The following is an 18510-nucleotide window of genomic DNA, read 5'->3' as shown; positions in this document are numbered from 1 at the left end:
CAAGGGGACCTGCTTGGCACACATGGACTGGGGGACAGACCTGGTCCTCTCATTCCCTCAGGCCAGCTGAGGTCCTACTCCTCAGGACCTAGAAGTGCTGCCAGCCCTGTTCTGGTATCCAGAGAGGAGAGCCATGAAGCTCTGGGAGAAATTAAAGCTCATCTCTTTTAAACTCTGATCAGCTACAGTTCTGGGGAGGTAGGAACATACCACAGAATAGCTCCCCTTTCCTTCAATTATCTCCATACTACCTTTTTCTATACAGTCCCAAGTAGCAAATATTTTTGATAGGCTGAAGGTGACTTTGCAAAGAAGGAAATATCCCCTTTACACACCACATTGCCCCTGCCAGGCCCTCAAGCAAATCTACCCATGAATTTTCCCCATTCACACCATGGAGATGAACTGGGATCATACAGTCTATCATCAGTGTCGCAGAGCCTGCACTCTGTCAGCTGTCTGCCACAAACGCACCAGGCAACAATTTCTGCAGACTCTAGGTTTCACTACACCTTAAAATAAAAGGGATTGAGAACAGGAGGATGCCTAGAAACATGAGGTCTTTTCCATTGGTGGTTGCTTTGCAACCTGAGGAAGCAGGCAAAGATCCACCATAATTATATTCTGTTGGCAAAGTCATTGAAGTAAAATGCAGCCGGGTGAAAACCACTCTCCCTCTTGTACCTCACCGTGCTCACAAGGAACAGGCTTCCCACGCACAACCATATGTCATGTTTTGCCAGCACAGCCAGGTAGCTGACAGGTTTCCTAGTGGCCAGAACATAACCAGCCAAATCTGCTACTCAAATCAGAAGTTTTTTTCCTTGATTAGAAGACATGGGCTTTGATGCATTTTGATCCAGATTAACTGGCTTCATCAGGCTCCAGAAACAAAGCTGGAAAGAGGCTCAGTTAAAATTGCAGCAACACCAGGAATCTGCAAAAGGGTCCCAGAAGGGTTTTGATCCAAAGCAGACAGTGCAAAGCTGCAGTCAGCTGGCACAGGGGAGGACCAGTCCGACTGGCCCTACAACATTCATGATGGGATGAAATATAACCCGAGGCTCCAGAGTGATTATACAGCCTGCCCCAGCGCCTCTGTAGACACTCTCCTGGAAAGATATAATAGGGCTTGAAGCAGAATTGGACCCCAGGCAGGAATATCCCCCTTCCAGTCTTTTCCCATAAATAGGCAGTGGGGGGCAGAGGGGAATGGAATTTAAGTGGTTTTGCAAGAGGAAGCCAGATGAAAGCAAATCAGCTACAACTGAGAAAATCCAATCTACTTAACTGTCCTGCACAGAACTAATTTTGCCTGGTGCAGCTGTGACCTTCACAAGCATCAGGTCAGTAGCAGCCTTACTATCTCCAAATGAAGGTAGAAGAGAGTTGTCCCTGAGCAGGCCTCCCCAATGTCAGAGAGAAAAGAGCTCTTTTATAAGGCACAGCCTTTGGATCAAGAGGCATGTTACAGAAAGATTACACTGCAAATCTAATCCCCTATCCCTAATGCTCAACAATCTGATACATGAACCCGCCTTTCATCAAAGAGCTGGCGATTGCAGTATTGGGCAATCTGAGCAATGCATAGGGAATGGGGCTGCCAGCTGTGTTGGCCAGCTCAGGCACAGGTGGGTGGCCACACCAGCTCCTCCTGGTAAGGAGTCCTCACACACATGTTGATCCAGGTACACATTGCAGCACATCTGGTCAATGAGTTTTAAAAAGAGTCTTAACATTTTCCACAGTGCTGGGACAAACCATCTCATGGTCATCTTGTCTCCAGTTTTTTGCAGAACGCACATCAAATCTGACCGCTTTCAGTCTTTAATGTTCAAACTGACTTTTGACAACCCCATTCAGTCCTCCCAGATAGGGCAACGCAGCACAGGCCAGAAAGAGTCGTATTTGTTAACCCTTTCCACCCAAAAAGCAGGCACACACAAAAGGTAGCTGTGCAAGTCCCACCGGCACAAGGCAGAAGTCCTGGTCAAGGTAGCCAAGTGACTTGTACCAGAATATGTTGGCTAGTCAGCGCTGTCTAATTGAGGACATGTTATTAACACGTGCTACTGGTGTCACCCCTCACCTTCCAATAAGGCACCGTGCAGGACTAGGTGGTGAGGCTGTAAGGTTTGCACTTCTAAGCTCAAGAGCCAGAAGAAAAAGGATCTTTCTTTCATAATTTTAAATCAGGAATAAGCTCAAAACAAGGCAATATAGAAACACTGCTTTGAAATCAAAATTAGGCACATTAACTACAAGAAGTTCCTTTTAAAGTACTCAGAGCACGTGGCCTAAAAAAAATGTTTAATGGCCGTGTTTTCCCTGTAGGAGTGATCTCAGAGTGCACAGAAATGGTGTGTCTCAATGTCACAGACCAGTAGTTTTCAACCAGTGAAAAATATTGTTATATACTGTGAACCCCATTTAAGTATCTACAAATAGTAATGGGAGGAGTAAACCTCTTGTCAGGAGGTGTAAGTTTGCTGTATGAGGAACCCTCATCACCAGTAAAAATTATTAAGTGGTCCACAGTGGAAAGAGGTGTAAAAACTGCTGGAGATGCCTCTAATTTGCTATGGGACAGAGACTGACATAACATCTGCAGCTGAAAAATTCTTTGGGATGTTGATGAAATAATTTGGCCAAAGGGAGAAACATGCCAAAAAAGTTTCATCTTATTTTATTCATTCAGTTCCTGTCACTTTCATAGAAATAAAGAGTTGATCCCATGCTCCGTGCCTGCACAGCACATGAAAGTACAGTGCTCACCACCAGCAGTGCTAGGGATAGCCGTGATCTTTTTTGTTATCACAACTCATTCTTATTGCACCATTTGTTGCCATATGCTCTTTTTGCAGGAGCCTGCACTCATGCTCTCTGAATACGAATCCCAGACTGTCATCCTGAGAGAGCAGGTCACCTCCAAATCATGGATCTCCTGGATTTGCCTGCTAATGGATGGCTGGAGGTGAAAGCTGAATGGATTAAAACTAGCACTAATTCACCAATGGAACAAACTAGTACAGGAAGCAGGGATCTACACCTTGTCACCTCCAACATGTCAGGATCCAAATGCAGACAGCTTTTAATAAAAGACCAGTTACTGGGTGTACTTCTCATGTGTTTTATACAGGGTGTGATGATCCCTAGCATTATGAGAGCGTCTTCACTTCAGATCTGGGACTCCGTGACTCCTTGTCCACACACCCAGAAGACTGATTGCAGTGCTCATTTTATGATATATGAGAGATGTGAACCATTTTGGACTTTTTCCAAATCAGCAAGCTTTTTTTTTTTCCTCTAGCAATCTCCAGTCTGGAATTCCTCTGCTTCTGTTGGAGGAGTTCTTGGTGACTCACATGTGGATTGGGAGCTTTCTCAGCCCACAGCTGAAGGCAAGGGTGTTAAATATTTAATAAAGAGACAGCTTTTCTCCCAAATGTTTTGGATAAATAGCTGCTAAAAGAAACCAAAATACAAAAGGTTTTAGCTGCTAGAATAAAATTATCTTTTCCCCTTTCCAACAACCACTGAGCTGCCCTCACCTGGGTTCTCTCCCTGGTGTTCACAGCTGTCCCCAGCTCCCACCACTGGCCCATGCCTGCACCCAGGAGGGAACCACACTTCAGCCAACCTCCTGCAGCCTTATCCATCCTGCAGCTAGGCTCAGCTTCAGTCACTCAAACTACGAGGAGGAGGATTAGTAAAAGTAGCATAAGTTTTAACTGTAGTCTAAAAGCTGCTCTGGCCTTAGAAGTGTGGCCTCCTGGCTGGGCCCAGCTAACAGTTGTTAAGCACCAGATATGGCAACAGTGGCAGAGTGTTCAAGTAGTTTTACCCTGTAACTGTTGCCACATAGCAAGGCACTGGAGACATGCATCCTCACATGTCTGACTGGTTTTTAATGACAGGAAAGCAGTGAACATTCAAGAATCTCTACTTTTTAATGTCCAATTAAACATCAGTATTAAGGAAGTAACTGGACCTTCCTAGGTCCACAGTTTCCAACATCTAATTATCTGCTAATTTTATTCCATATGAGTATTATGTGACTATGTTGTTTATTTCCTTTCCATAATTACTACCTAGTTAAAGTACTCCAAGTTGGAATGCAAAAAAAAATTTTAAAAGGATCAAATTCTTGGACAGTGAATTATAAATTCTGTTTGGTATCTGACTACAGACATAGCAGGATGAAATCCTTATTTAAGCATCAAACAGGATTTATTTAGGCATTCTGTTATCTCTGTTGAAGTATCAAAACAGCACATACCATTGTGCTGCTAAACCCTATCAGAGTTCCTGCCATATTGGGGTGACAAGAGGTATAGTCACTGGGTCACCATTTGGCCACTGCTCAGCTGAAGGAAAGAAATGTGCTTTCCCTGTGTCTGTCCTCTAGTTAAATCCTCTGCTTTCAGCTTGAGGGTACACACAACCATCCTCAGTGTTACGTGTAGCAGCTGATGATCTCCAAGACCCTGGACTTTTTACTAAAAGTCCTGAAGGTGGTTTGCACTAAGCATCCATAGCACCAACTTCTACCTCCCCGGTTCATTTGCTGGGAATGTGAAAACTGATGAATTTCAACTTGTGCTGTGAGCAAGGACCTGTCAGTAGGGAGCCCTGGGCTTTGGGCTGGACTGTCACCTGAAACGTGCTGCTATAAAGGTTACCTCTGGCATTTATCATCCGCAGGGTGAGAGGCAGGACTCGTCTGCTTTGGTGAACCTTCTTCCAAGCCAGTGGCACCACATGGATGCAATCAGCGTGTCCTGCATTGGTCCAAAGCTGTCAACATCTGTCAGGAATAGTAAATTTTATTTTATCTTGTTTGAGTGGAATGGGTTTCCATAAAAAATATGTAAATTATGCTAAGAATAATGAAGAAAATTAGTTTAAACAGCATGGCAGCAATTAGCCACAGTTCTTACAGGGACTGGACAAGCACCACAGCACCACGCTGCTTCCAGCTGCAGCCCCAAGCTCTGCCATCCATGGAAGGAGGGTAAATTGGAGAAGAAGGCTGCATGGCTGTACTGGGTAAACTGCAGGAAAGGACCCATAAATACAGTAACACTTACTACTGGAACTCACGTTTTATGACTCAAACTACATACCAACTCAAGCCAAAAAAAAAAAAAAAGCAAAATATGAAGAAACCAACTTGAAAGCTTGTTACTGATACAAACCAAACAGAGGAATAATGACTAACCCAGAAACATCAAGTAGAGGTCAATGTCTGCCTTCCACTGTGCCTCACATAAATACACAGTCCTTTCTACCCGCTTCGATGGCTGCTTCAAACGAATCAAGCTCTTTGAGACACTTCACTAGGCTAAAATCACAAATTCTGATTTTGCTTATGCATTGCTTCAGCTGCCTAGAGTCTCCCCGTCTTGTTTAAGTACAGCATGTAACTGCAAGCAGACTGGCAGCAGCCTTTCTTGCCCCATGGTGAGCACCAGCACTGAGTGGGTCAGCAAAGATGGTCAGCAGCTCTTAAAAAGCGAGATGGGCTCTTGCCCGTCACTAACCAGCAGACAGAAGCTAAATACCTGCAGTTATAATCATGGGAACAATTAACATGCCACATACATGTGCAACTCCTTGTATGTGAGGATCTGTATGTACAAATAGTTCACCTTTCTATAACCTCTATAAGGACTAAAATAACAGAATTTCCCCTCCATTCCCCCCCCCCCCCCGCCCCACCAAATCTCTAATTTTTGCCCACTTGACTCAGAGAAGGAGACTTTGTTTGCACTATCTTCAAATATTAATAGTGAACTGCCAAGGCACATTTCTTACTGTGATGTACTTGTATAGCTCTGGGTAATTCCCACTGGCATTAATGAGAATGGCTTATATAAATCTCTTTGCCTCATCCCATGGCAAAGATCAGATCATGGCTTTAAAGAGGGCAATATGCAATTTCTGTGTCTCCCCACTACAGGACAGGGCAGTTCCCATTTTCAAGTTCTCTGTACTTCACAGGTTAGTCAAGCTACTCCAGTCAAACACCAAGTTAGGGCATCCCCCCACACCTGTACCTCTCATCGAGCTAACCCGCAATCACTTTCCTAAGGAAAGTATTTTCCTTGCCTGGATGTAGAACATTGTCTGAGCCATTCTGACCAGGTTGTTCTGCTTTGGGAATTTAAATCCCTGCTGGAAGGAAGAGCGCAAAAATGCTTATTTTTGTTTACAGTAACATCTCATAATAGCAGTTACCATTATCATAATTTCATGGCCTCTATTCCCTGCCAGGAGAGCTTAGAGGCCTTTTTTGGTGAAGGAAAATCTTCCCTCTCACAGTGACTACCTTAACTCAGAGTGTTCATCTGAGGGCAATTCAAAGAGAGGAGATAGCGTTTGGTACCAGCAGGTGAATTCCCAGGTCCCAGGGCCTTGTGGGAGCAGTTGGCTCCTTCCCTACCCAGAGAACTTCCTCAAGCCATCCTAGGAAGCCTCTCTGAGGATAACGTTTCCCCAGTACTACTGGGATGCTGCAGCTCTGCACTGCCAAGCAGATATGCCTGTGTAATTCTGAAACAACTCTACTCTTGCACTGCAACAATGCCAGCTCATCCAAGTCCAATTAAACTCCCCAAGAATGATTCACAGCAAACTGAACCATATTTACTTTCAGTTCATTATCACACTCACAACTGGTAATTTTGGAAATTTTATATTCTGACTTCAGCAGCAGGCTACAGGCTGCACACCTCTTGCTACTGTACATGCCTGAGAGAGATGTATTTCTCTTTTCTTCATCCCCCTCGTTCTGCCACCTTAGAGCGGAATTAAGGCAGCAGAGACCTGTAAAAGCTCTGATGGTATCCACACCAAAAAATCCTAACACACAAACCAGAGGAAAAGCCATCTTTAACCTGCTAGACCAGTCCCAGGATAAATGTTTGCTTTAGGCAAGGACAAGACAAGTAGGTTCTTTAGTATTTTTTGTTTAATATCCTTTTAACGTGAGCCTGGACTGGTGCATAAATGAGCATAACTGCTCAAATGAGTCATACTTCTTTTTTAGGGCCTTGTTCTGGCAAAACTCCCACTGAGCACAGCAGGGGCTTGGCAGAGTGGGAAATGAGGAGCAGCCCAGGACCCAGATCTGTGGGATGGGTGCATGAGCACAGGGTAGTACCTCATTAAATACATCCAAGTTCCAAAACCTGTGAGTATTTGTAATCTTCACAAATGGCAAAACAATACAATTTAAACCAAAATGCTCAGAGACAAGACAAAATGAGTGCTGAGATGCCAGATTGCACTGTTATCAGTTCTTAAAGCTCATGGTACCTTAAGTGCATTTAAAGGACCATAACTATTACAGCCCAATTACCACTGGAACCCCAGAGCAGGTGCACTCATCTAAACCAGAGCTTCAGAGAAAGCAATTCAAACTGAAATTGCGACAGGATTTTCGAAGTGTGAAAGGGACTTGTTGGGAGTAATTAAAGGCTCCAGGATGCAAAATAAAAAGGACATATCCTATCCAGACACACAGGAAATCTCCAGATACTGATGGCAGGAGGTGAGCTCCCCAGCAGCCAAGTGGGTACCCACAGAGGGCCAGGGCAGCCAGGCCAGTGGGGCAAGCAGGGGAATCTGTCTGCGGGACCCTGCTTGATACCATGCAGTTATCACAAAGCAATTAATGTGACAATTACTGGCTAATGTATGTGCTATCTCCAGGTAAATATGGTCTCCACCATAGGATGGCATGGCCAAGGAAAGACCTCAGCAGGCAAAGGAGGGTGGTGGCTGGTAGGGAGATCACAGCCACAAATTTAGGGTAAGACACTTTGGTGTTATCAGCTGAAAGCACCAGGAGGTTTTGGGGAATGCCATAACCAGCAGAAGAGCAAAACATACAGCAATGCTGAGTCACACACTAAACTGGAGTCAAATAGAACCCAAACAACACCCCCCCAAGAACAGACAGAAAATAGAATATAACAAAGGAAGGCAGTAGAAAGGAACAGCGTTCCCAGGATGTGCTGCAGGTTCAGGTGGGATCCAAACAACCCTGAGCCCACCCTGGGAGATGCTCCTAGTGGCAGATAAAGATGAGCAATGCAGGATTGCTAATTAGGTTATGATACTTCTAATCTTTCTTCTGCTAAAGAAATACTGTTGTGGGATGGTCTCAGGCTCTGGCTACCTCTGAAGGGAAAAAAAGCCATGCAAGTGAGAAGTCTAGCAGTTCCAAGGCTATACTGAGGAGACTGTGCTTGAATTCCAGGGTCCCGCTGGCAGGGAAGGGCTCCCAGGAGCAGAGGAGCAGCAAGGTGGTATCCATCAGGACTCTGGGGCATTGCACACCAAATGCTCTCTGCTTTGGGTCACATCACAGGAACTAGGGCCTTGGTCCCCTCCCTGCCCCAGGAGCCACAGCTAGGAAAGCAAGCCAATGAAAACACAGCATTTCACATATTTCCCCCCTTTTCAAGAGCCTGTGACATGCTATCTTGGGATTTTCACAGTCCACAATGATGTCTGGCCACTCCAGCTTAATCCCAAAGGTCGAAAAGAAACTTAAACACTGGAATAAATAAATAGCAATGCTACCCTGCAGAGGGTATTAAAGCATTTTTTTCAACAGACAGATGGCATGGAGGGAGAAGAGCTATGTACAGAAGAGTGGAACGAGAAGCTGGATGTGAATTCTTGACCCTGGCATTCCTATATAGTGAAGTATCTCCCTCCCCACCCCCAATTTTAAAAAACAAAATTAAAAAAAAAAAAAACAACACAAAACCCCCAAGAAAAGAAAAAAAAAATTAAAAAAAAAAAAAACACAAAAAAAACCCACAAACACAAAAACGCCAAAAAAAAAACCAAACCCAAAAGCAAACCACACAACCCACCAAAAAAACCCCAAAACATAAAAACCTAAACAAACAAACAAACCCACAAAAGCCCCAAACCCAAAACCCACCATGCACCTTCCATTTGTAGCAGTAAGAAGGCCAGAAAAGTGGTACCACTGATGAGCAGGAGCCCAAGGCTTGTCACAAGCTGAAAAAGGAGCTCTCTCAGAAGAGCTGCTGCAGTGGTACATTGTTTCTTACTGTCCAAACCCACCCAAAAGGCCCGCTGTGTTTTGCCAGCCCCACACCCTTGGCAGTGCCAGGCTCCAGGGAGGAATGCCAGGGCCCAAGGCACTAAGCAGGAAGGGGCAGCTCACCCAGCATCATCTCTTTCTCCCACAGATCAGCCAAGTTCATGTGCCAGCTAACCAGACAATACACAGCAGCAAGGAAAAATTATGGGCACATGCCTAGATCCCTGACTGCCATAAATTTATAATTTCATTGCAGTAATATATCAAAAAAGTGATCTGCCTGCAGCTATTCCATATGTGCCACAATCCCATCAGATCTCAAAACACAAAGGAGACGGCACAGGGCACAAGCAGGAGGTGTGTCCTGCCTCCAGCGCTCACCCCCCACGCCAGCCTCAATCCTGTACCCCAAAACCAGATCAGGGGATGGTATGCATGAAGATGCACTGCCCAAGTGAGGCCCTCTGCCCAAGGCAGCTGCCTCATACCCTGGCTGCCATACTGCAGGTCCTGCTACTCCCATGGCACTGTTCTTCCCTGGTCTCCCACGTCTCCTCCTCACCCTGCAGCCCCCTGGCCCCAAGAAGACAGGGCAGTGCTCGTGCCAGCCTGGGAGCAGTGGGGAGTCGAAAACTAGTTTTGCCAACACTGCTGAAATAACTGGATTCATCTCTCGGCATATGGCGGTATCTTCAGGGAGAGAGGAAGCCACTGCTGGCCTTCTTGCCAAATTCCTAGTATTTCTGGAGTATTTACATGTTGTGCATCTCAGGTTTCTCTTCTCCCTCTGGCTGCTTGCTGTGGCAGGATGACGCAGCCTGGCCAGTGGGGGCCACAGATATCCAGCCCACAGCCCTTGCCATGCTAACTACAGACAGCCAGTTTTAGCTATCTCAACCTACAACAGTTTTCTCCCAGATTTAAGCAGAATAGCCAACAAAAAATTACCCTTTCTTAATGCATGCATAAAACACCACAGCCTCCCCCTTGAGACCCCAACAGAGTTCAAGGAGAGTTTAGGAGAGAAAGAGCCCACCACAGAGATGGGTTTCTCATCCCTGTTCAGACATGGCTCTGAAGAACTGTGAAGGACAAAAGCATGAAAACATAGATAAGTATTTTCAGCATAGGAAAGATGTTTTCCAAGAGGTGCCAGCTTCACTTTTTAAGAGAGCAGGGAAAATCTACCAACTAAATGACCTCTGGTGCTGTGTTGCCCCCGCTTCCATTAAAAAAATGTACCACCTTTGGTCTCAGAAAGGAAGCAGAAAAAAACCACAAAATTGAGTGGACAAACTCACTGATTGCTTGCACTCACAGGCTGGGGAACCAGAAGAGATTTCTTACAGATCCTAACTTCGATTTGGGCTTCAGCAGAAGGACTTGCCCAGTCACCCCATGGGGCAGCTCATGTCCCAGCAGGAAGAGGCTGTGCACAGCCAGAAGGCAGCCTAAAGGAGCTGCAGCTGACAGCAGCCAGGAGGAAGGCTCAGCTTCAGCAACACAACCCTTGACTTCCTTTGAGGTGATGCTCGCACACAGAGATTGGTTATACTGTAAAATTACTCTTCCCTCCCAACTTGCAGCCCTGTGTTGAAACACAAACATTGAGGTAACACTCTGAAATGCTCAAAACTTCAAGCAAGGCACAAGCAGCTTTCAACATCATCAGATGAAGAACCACGACCACAGGTTGCTGCACTTGAAGACAACAAGAAGCCAGCAAGCACGTGGCACCTGGAGGCACCTCCTCGACCCAACACTCCCTGTGTGAGCTGCCGTCAGCCACGGACTCCATCTGCCCGGCTGTCCATCCCCAGGACTCAGATCTGTTCCAGAGCCACAGTTTCAGACATGAAGACATCACAGCTTAGCACCTTCCAGACAAAATGAACACTGCCATGTTGATGTAACCATTGGCAAGCACCACTACATTTACTTTGAACTGAAAAAAATCACTTGCATTCCCAAACTGAAGCCAAGAGCAATTTTGCCAATGTATCCAGAACAGGGATAGTCTTATGTCTCCCAGATATTTCCAGAAGACATTATGGAGGGGCTGGATCTCTATTAATGTGTGACAACAGCATAAAAATATGATAAAACCCCCATATATATCTTCTCAATAGTACATTTTTGAAAAGAAGCCAGCTGGCATACAAATAGGTGATGTATTGAACAGGTTACAAACAAATACATGTTCTAACAAAAATGTTTGCAACTTTTTCCACTGAGCATTTAAAATATATTGACAGCAATAATTACAATGTTCTTTGAATACTCAACAAAGAGATGGCGGCATTTCAAATAACCCATTTTCCAAAGACTTCATATAATTCTGTGTGCCAGTAAGATATGTTGGAGCAACAACTACATACTTTTCCATATACATACACTTACAATAAGTATATATTAATTTATATTCATAAACACATATACTTTATATATGTATTTTATATACACATAAAATACACATATGTATATGATGAAATTTAAAAGTCATTAATCTGCCTGATGTAAGAATGGGAAAAACTTCTGTTCCAGGCCTTTCTTTTGCATTAAAATCTGCACATGGTAGATTTGCACATGATCTGTGGTATCAGTTTGGTTTAAATTTTCACTAAATGTTTTCACAAATAGCATTTCACTCTTGCTATCACAATCTGAAGATCAAGCTGGCTGACAAAGGTGATGAGAAGTTAGTGAAGAACTAACTGTCCCAAGCTTCTTTCAGCAGGGTGGCGGTGGAGACTGCAAAGCTCCATGAAGCCTCAACATTCACAGGGCAGCTGGTATAGTTCAGTTGATAGATTACCCTTCTTTATGTATTTCCTTTCATTTCAGTTACAGCCCAGGATAAAGTGTCTTTTCCAACACAAAATCTTCTAAATCACCAGAATTCCAGCAAATTTTTTTTTCCAGACATGTTTTTCCTATCCACACTTCACAGTAATCCTCAGTTTCCCAAAGAGAATCAAACGTTATTCTTAGGAGTCTTCATGAACTACCTGTAGATGCCTTCATGTACTCATCCCTCTTTCCATCATGGACCCACCCTGGTCAAGCTCTCCCTGTTCCCTCCCTCCTCTGTAGGCTGACTGAGGAAAGAGAGGGAGATCGAGAAGCTTCAGCCTCCAGCCAGTCTCAGCATTGAGTAACCCTCATCCATGCAGCTCTAACACACTCCCATCTACATCAGGGCACAGCTACCTTGTGTCCACCCCCAGCAGGGATGGTGGAGATTTCAGACACGCACTGACTAGCAAACAGGAACGGCTACCAGGAAACACACAGATGAAATGCAAAACTTCCCCCCAGCTGGGTTTAATTCCAATCTCTGCAACATCCTACAGCCAACAGAAATAACCTAGAAACTGCTAAATTCTAGCATGGGTACTACAGACTTCTCTGGAGCAGGGGAAATGAATTAAGCAGTCCCTCTTTCTCTTCCTTGCCACAGCTCTCTACGGATGTTCATGAGAATCTGCAAATGATTCAGACGGCAGCATTCACCAACAACATCAGTTCTGCCAATTATCCCTATACTTATCTATTAAATTTAAGAAACCCTTGAGAGGCTGAACCTTTCACAGACTGGGAGATGACATTAATTCACCAAGTAAGAAAAGTTTTTAGGAAACTCTTGCCACAGAGTGCTGGCTTGAACCTTCACTGGAGACAGACTGTGGGCTCCACTAGCAAGAGCAGAATCCTAGCAGGCCTGTATATTTTCCACAGTGGAGCATGGCACAATTAGCAGCATTAATGGACAGACTGTTCATTTAATTCAGTTTTTTGTTCCACAAATAAAGTCCTCTGTCTGTTTATTTGGTTTTATAAATTAACCTCTTTCTTTTCTCATTAAGTAAACAATGAATGAAGGATTACTCTGTGGGAAAGATGCAAGTGCAAAGGGCAGTGGTTTTATACTGCTGCAGCTATTTCCTTTCATGCTTCCAAATAACTCTGCTCTGGAAGGCAGAAAATCATTGAGGTCTAATCATTTATTTAGTAAGATACACTGTTTTCTTTAGCTTAGACAAACTTGTGGCTGGAAAGCGATGCTGAAAGTTGGTTTGTTTATGAATGGCCCCTGGTCCTTCACACAGTGATGGAGAAGCTGTTTGCGTGCACTGGACATCAAGCAGCAGTGCAGCACAGGGAAGGACAGGGCACAGCCTGGTGCACTTTGCTATTTGGACCTGAAGTTCCTGTCAGTCTCATCACAGGGTTTTCCATCTTCCCTGTACCTCTGGCACTAGGCAGTCACGCAGCTGAGGATCCCAGAGGGCTGGCTGAGCCATAGCTAACTCTGAGGTGGACACTTCCAGCAGACTGCTGCTTTGTTTGCCCCAAGGGCACCTTCTTCTGGTCTGACTGCCCCCCCCCCACTTGCTCTGTATAGGTGGTAAAACAGTCACATGCTGGGATCTTGCTGAGAAAAGCTAAGCTTTACAGTAACAAAATCAGTTTTTTCCCTTCATTTCTCCCCTTTTAAAGCATGACAGCAGGCTGACAGAAATGGCCATTCGTCTCTCCTCGGTGCTGGTGGGACAACCTCAGAGCACTGGGCGCGGAGACAGTGAAATACTGGAGCAAGACCTGTGGTGGGCTGCTATGGTCAGGGAGCTGCAGGACAGAACAGGTATGGAGGGGCTGAGGGAGCAGGGCTTCTTCAGTCAAAATAAGACAAGGCTCCAGGGAGAGCTGTTTACAACCCCAGCGGTATGGGAGGGTGTAAGAGGCTGAGTGGATTTCCTTTGGAGGACTACAGGAACAGGGCAAGAGACAAGAGACGCAAGCTGAGCACAGAAAGTTCCAGTTGGATGATGAACAAAAAAACGCACAAAAACTACAATGAGAGTAGCAAAGTGTTTGAGCAGATGAACCAGGGAGGCTGTGAAATCTCCATCTGGGAGCAGCTGGCTTTTGTTGTCCCCTAGCAGGCCGTTGGACCAGACAACCACCAGCAGTCCTTTCCAGCTGTGATGCTGTGGTCAGGTTTTGGAAACAAGGAAAATTTCGACACTGCATGCACAGGCAGATCTGGCTGAGTCAAAGCTAAAAGCAGTAGCCAAAGAGTAGTTACCTCCTCTGCCTTTTCAAAATCTCTCTCTTCAAAATGCAACAAACCTGAAGATGTTTACAGAATCTTTTCCTGTGAACTTACACTTGGCCACAGCTGAAGGTTCTTGGCACTGGTACGGCCCTGAGATTGGGGTACCTTATGCTCCTGTTGCCAATGGGGTCACTGCATAACACCTGGGTACACAACTTCTCTTTTCATCTTGCCAGCAGGAAAAGCCTTGGCATGACATAGATTGCACCCATGTGCACCTATGGTGAGCAACTAATGTGAGTGCAAGGAGCTTGTACAGTCAAGAAGAGCCTCTAAAGTAATATAGCCATAATATGGGTATGCAACACCTCTGTGTTCTCATCTCAGTGCTGTATGCCCTTTGCTGCTGCAGCCTACTTTATGTCTGGAGATGCTAACAGGGAATTGCAAGCCAGTCTCACTAGTATGGACCCTGCTCTATATTCAGGCTCAACTCTACTGCCAAGTCTGGTTCCTGCAATACAGATGCAGGGCACCTTCAAAAACCCCCAATGGACAAAGGTTAATGAGAAAACGTACTAGAGACCTCACAGACACACAACCAAACCCAGAAATGTAACCAGTGTCCAATCTACATTTCTCTTAGGCCTTCCACAGCACTGAGGATGAAGAATCATCTCCTGTCAGCAGCCTCCTCAGGGAGGTTCCTCCAACAGCACCTCTGCCAAGCCATGGACCACCATCATCATCAGATGGAGGCCATGGGATCCTGCAGGCAAACTGCCTCTTCCCTAGGAAAGCTCCAATTTCCAGAGGCCAGCACACAGAAAGGTTTCTCATAAACCTTCTGCTTTCCAGACTGGGCAACAGCTCTGTGCTACGTTCCCCTCTGGATGCACAAAAACTTTCTTATTTAATTAGATTGAAAGGAATTTTGGAATTTTGTTTCAGTAGGGACAATTAACCAAGAGCACTGTATCCTACTGCCCTCATTCCCACTTCATCAATCTTTGTGTCACCCAGAAATTTTATCAGAAATAATTTTATATTTACTTCCGTATCACTGCCAAAAATGATGAATAGCATGAGGGTTCTGACTGATCCCTGCAGAGTTACATTAAAAAATGTTCACATTCAGTAAAGATTCCCTATTGACAACTACTTTTTGAGCTCTGTCAGTTACCTTGTTCTTAATACATTTAAGATATGCTTCAGTAAAAGTATATAGTACTAATATTTTAGTAATAATGTCATGTGGAATAAAATCAAACGCCTCACAGAAGTTAAAGTATATTATATCTACACAGTTATCTTATCCCCCAAACTTGCAATCTTATCAGATAAATCAGGCTTGTTTGACAAGACATATTCTCCAAAAAAGAATGTTGAATGGCATTAATTATATTCCCTACCTTTAATTCTCTAAATCCTCTCTCAGTTCTATTCTTTTGCCTGGGACTGATGTCAGGCTAAGCTGCTGGCAGTTACCCGGGATCTTCCTCTTGCACACGTTTGCTCATTGTGAATTTCCAAGAGGCTTAAGAAGTTAACAGAAACAGACCAGAGATCTTCTATATCAACTTCTTTTAGAATTTTTGACCATAAGTTATCTATAGTCACTCACCAGAAAATGTTTAAGCATTACCTCACTTCAGTGTTTTGTACAGACTGAACTGCAGGTGCTGTGACCCAACACGTAGCTCTCCCTGGACTTCACCATGCACAGCAGGGTCAGACCATGGACAGAGACTGACCAGTCAAAGCCTGAGATGAGTTTGGTGGAAAATGGACAGTGCTCCAAGGAGTCTGCTCACACTAAGAAAGTCCCTTCATTTTAAGGAATGCTCTGCCTTGCTCCCAACCCTTCCCTGTCCATCAACCCAGTCTGCAGCCAGGCTTACATTTCACACCAACACTAAACTATCCCACAGAAATCCTTCTGAATTCTTTCTGAGAAAGAAAATATTGCCATCAACTTTGGGTAGGAATCTCCACCCTGTTCTAACAGATGGTGACCTTGCTGAAACTTTTTGGTTTTTATCACCACTCATTTAGCAATAGCCATGCAATCTACCAAGCCTGAAGCCTTCAGTGCTATGGAGACTGCCACAAAATGCCCTGGTGCACGTCTTCAGCAATGTAAGACACAGCTGTCCTGTAAGTTTGTACCACCCAACTGTATCAAATCCAGACCTGTGTCTTCAAGTCACCAAGTCCACACACAACAGGTCCAAGCTGTCTACAATATCTCCACTAGTGTCCAGCTGAGGACTGTGATCAGCAGTTTGAGTCTTCAAGCACAGAAGAGTTTTCTATCGAGTTGGGAAAGCAGTGCAGGAAACAGCACTTCCCCGAGAGCTGAACTGAGTCTGGGACTAACCTCCAGGAATTAAGGGAATCTTATCTAATAACACATAAAACAATACACAAAACTCACCTATCACAACAGTTCCTGGTATTGCATCTTGAAAAGGGACCTTACAGATCAATGCATTTTGCTGAAAAGCCCTCCTCTGCTAAAGGATAATTCAGCTGACATAAGGATGTGTGCTCTAGATAGCTGGGACACACACCTGAGAGGGAGCTTTATAAATACCATCCAAGGCAATACAGAGCCAGCGTGTTTGCTCCAGTCAGTGTTGTTAAAATGGGAGAAAATGATGCATTTAAAAAAATGTTCTAGCAGGAGGTACAGCAGCAGATCAGTGAGAAGCATTAACCACGCTTATTCCACTTCACCCATTAACTATTTTTAATTTTTAAGCAAGTTATTAGAGCTACTGTAATATTATAAATATTGTATTACTCATTCGAAAAGATTAAATGGTCTCAAAAAAGAGAAGATATTCTTGTTGCTGCTTTAGTGGCTCTTTGTGATTGGCTACTTTGCTTCTCTACCCTTCCACACTTCTCTAGGACATAATGAATTGTACTGGGTGCTCTCAATTTCTTTCCATCCTAAGGGACAGTAGAAATAGCAGCATCAAGCAGAATCAAGCTCTGAACATATCCAAGCTAAGTCAAATGACACTGTGAGCTTGTTTTGGTGTTACACTTGTGATCTGCATCACATCATCCAAGATGCTGCAAAGTGCTGACCTCTGCCTATCACTGCACTGGTCACCTGAGTTCCAGAGGAGGGGCAGAGCAGCATTCCTAGAGACAATTATCTTGTCAGAAGCACTTCTTTGGCTGAGACAGTTTGTACTCTGCGTGCTCATTTCTTTCTGGGGACTGTGAAGGGGTGCTGCCTGCCTGCCTGCCTGCCTGGGTGTGTGTACCCACAGCCACCAGCCAGGTGAGTCCCACTGCACAGGACAGACAGCCCAGCTGCAACACTTCCAACATCTGTAATAAAGGCTCTACACTAACACTTTACCTGCACCTACTACAAGGTAATTTCTTATAATATAAATCCATTTAAGACTGGAAACAGTCCTTTCTGTTTGTGTTTATAGAACATGGAGTAAAGGCAGGTGAGGCTCACCAGGAGTCTTCACAACACAGATTAATGATGTGCTCCTTAGGACCAGCACTGGTAAGGGTACTTCCCTGTCCAGACCCTAGCTGCCATTCTTTTCAGTTTGCAGCTTACAGCACATTCACATTTGACTCCTCAATGAAGGCAGAAAAAGAAAGTTGATCCAACCATGAGAAGGAAAGTCTTTGACCTGTCTTGAAATGGGAACCCATAAGCAGCAAACCATTATCTCTGTCAAAAGGAGTGGGACCCATATCTGCTGAATTTAGCTGAAGAGATGACAAGATGTTGTAGAAAGACACAAACCTCATAATTCGGAATGAATATGACAAGAGTTGTGCTCAGACTGGGACATGAACCACTTGTTCCCTGATCACACTTTCAACTGCAAAAATGTTTCTCCCCAACAACCCATGAATCACTCAATTAAAATCTTAATATGTAGCATTTTGCTGTTATCCAGGCTTCTGTCTGGTAAACACAATGCTAGTTTTTCATACTCCCTATTCATTTCCCAACAAATAAGCACACCAGCATTCAGAAAATGTTTGTTCTTTTGAACTTCAGCTATCCAATGCCCCACTTCCAGGTACTTTCCTCTGCCACCCTGTACACAGCCATTTTAGAAACAGCACAGAGAAAACCAACAGCTGTCATTGAACAAAGCTCCACCATCCAAATGATGGAAGTTATCAATCTAGAGTTGAAGGACTTTAACAAAATGAATAAGAAAGAATCCTTGCAAGGTAGAAGAACAAAGAGACAGAACAGCAGCTTTTCAATCAAGAGCCACACACTCTATGCTTTAGAAAATAACAAGTTCAATAGCCAGTTGATAAATAGCTTGCCACCAGAAAGTGCATTTGAAATGACACATAACTG

General features: G+C 44.4%; 1 protein-coding gene across 4 annotated transcripts in view; it reads right to left on the bottom strand.

The window, feature by feature from the left end:
- The window catches only part of FOXN3 (forkhead box N3), a 209612-nt gene that overhangs the window by 168128 nt on the left and 22974 nt on the right, over window positions 1–18510 (bottom strand). For all 4 annotated transcript variants that reach the window (XM_053979349.1, XM_053979350.1, XM_053979351.1 and 1 more), the window contains exon 2: window positions 4683–4807. The gene's annotated coding sequence lies outside the window, so the exon portion shown is untranslated. The remainder of the gene's footprint in view (window positions 1–4682; window positions 4808–18510) is intronic.

Source organism: Vidua macroura, chromosome 6 (genome assembly GCF_024509145.1).
Source record: "Vidua macroura isolate BioBank_ID:100142 chromosome 6, ASM2450914v1, whole genome shotgun sequence".
In the NCBI taxonomy this organism is placed as follows: Eukaryota; Metazoa; Chordata; class Aves; order Passeriformes; family Viduidae; genus Vidua; species Vidua macroura.
This window is presented reverse-complemented; position numbering and strand designations above follow the sequence as displayed.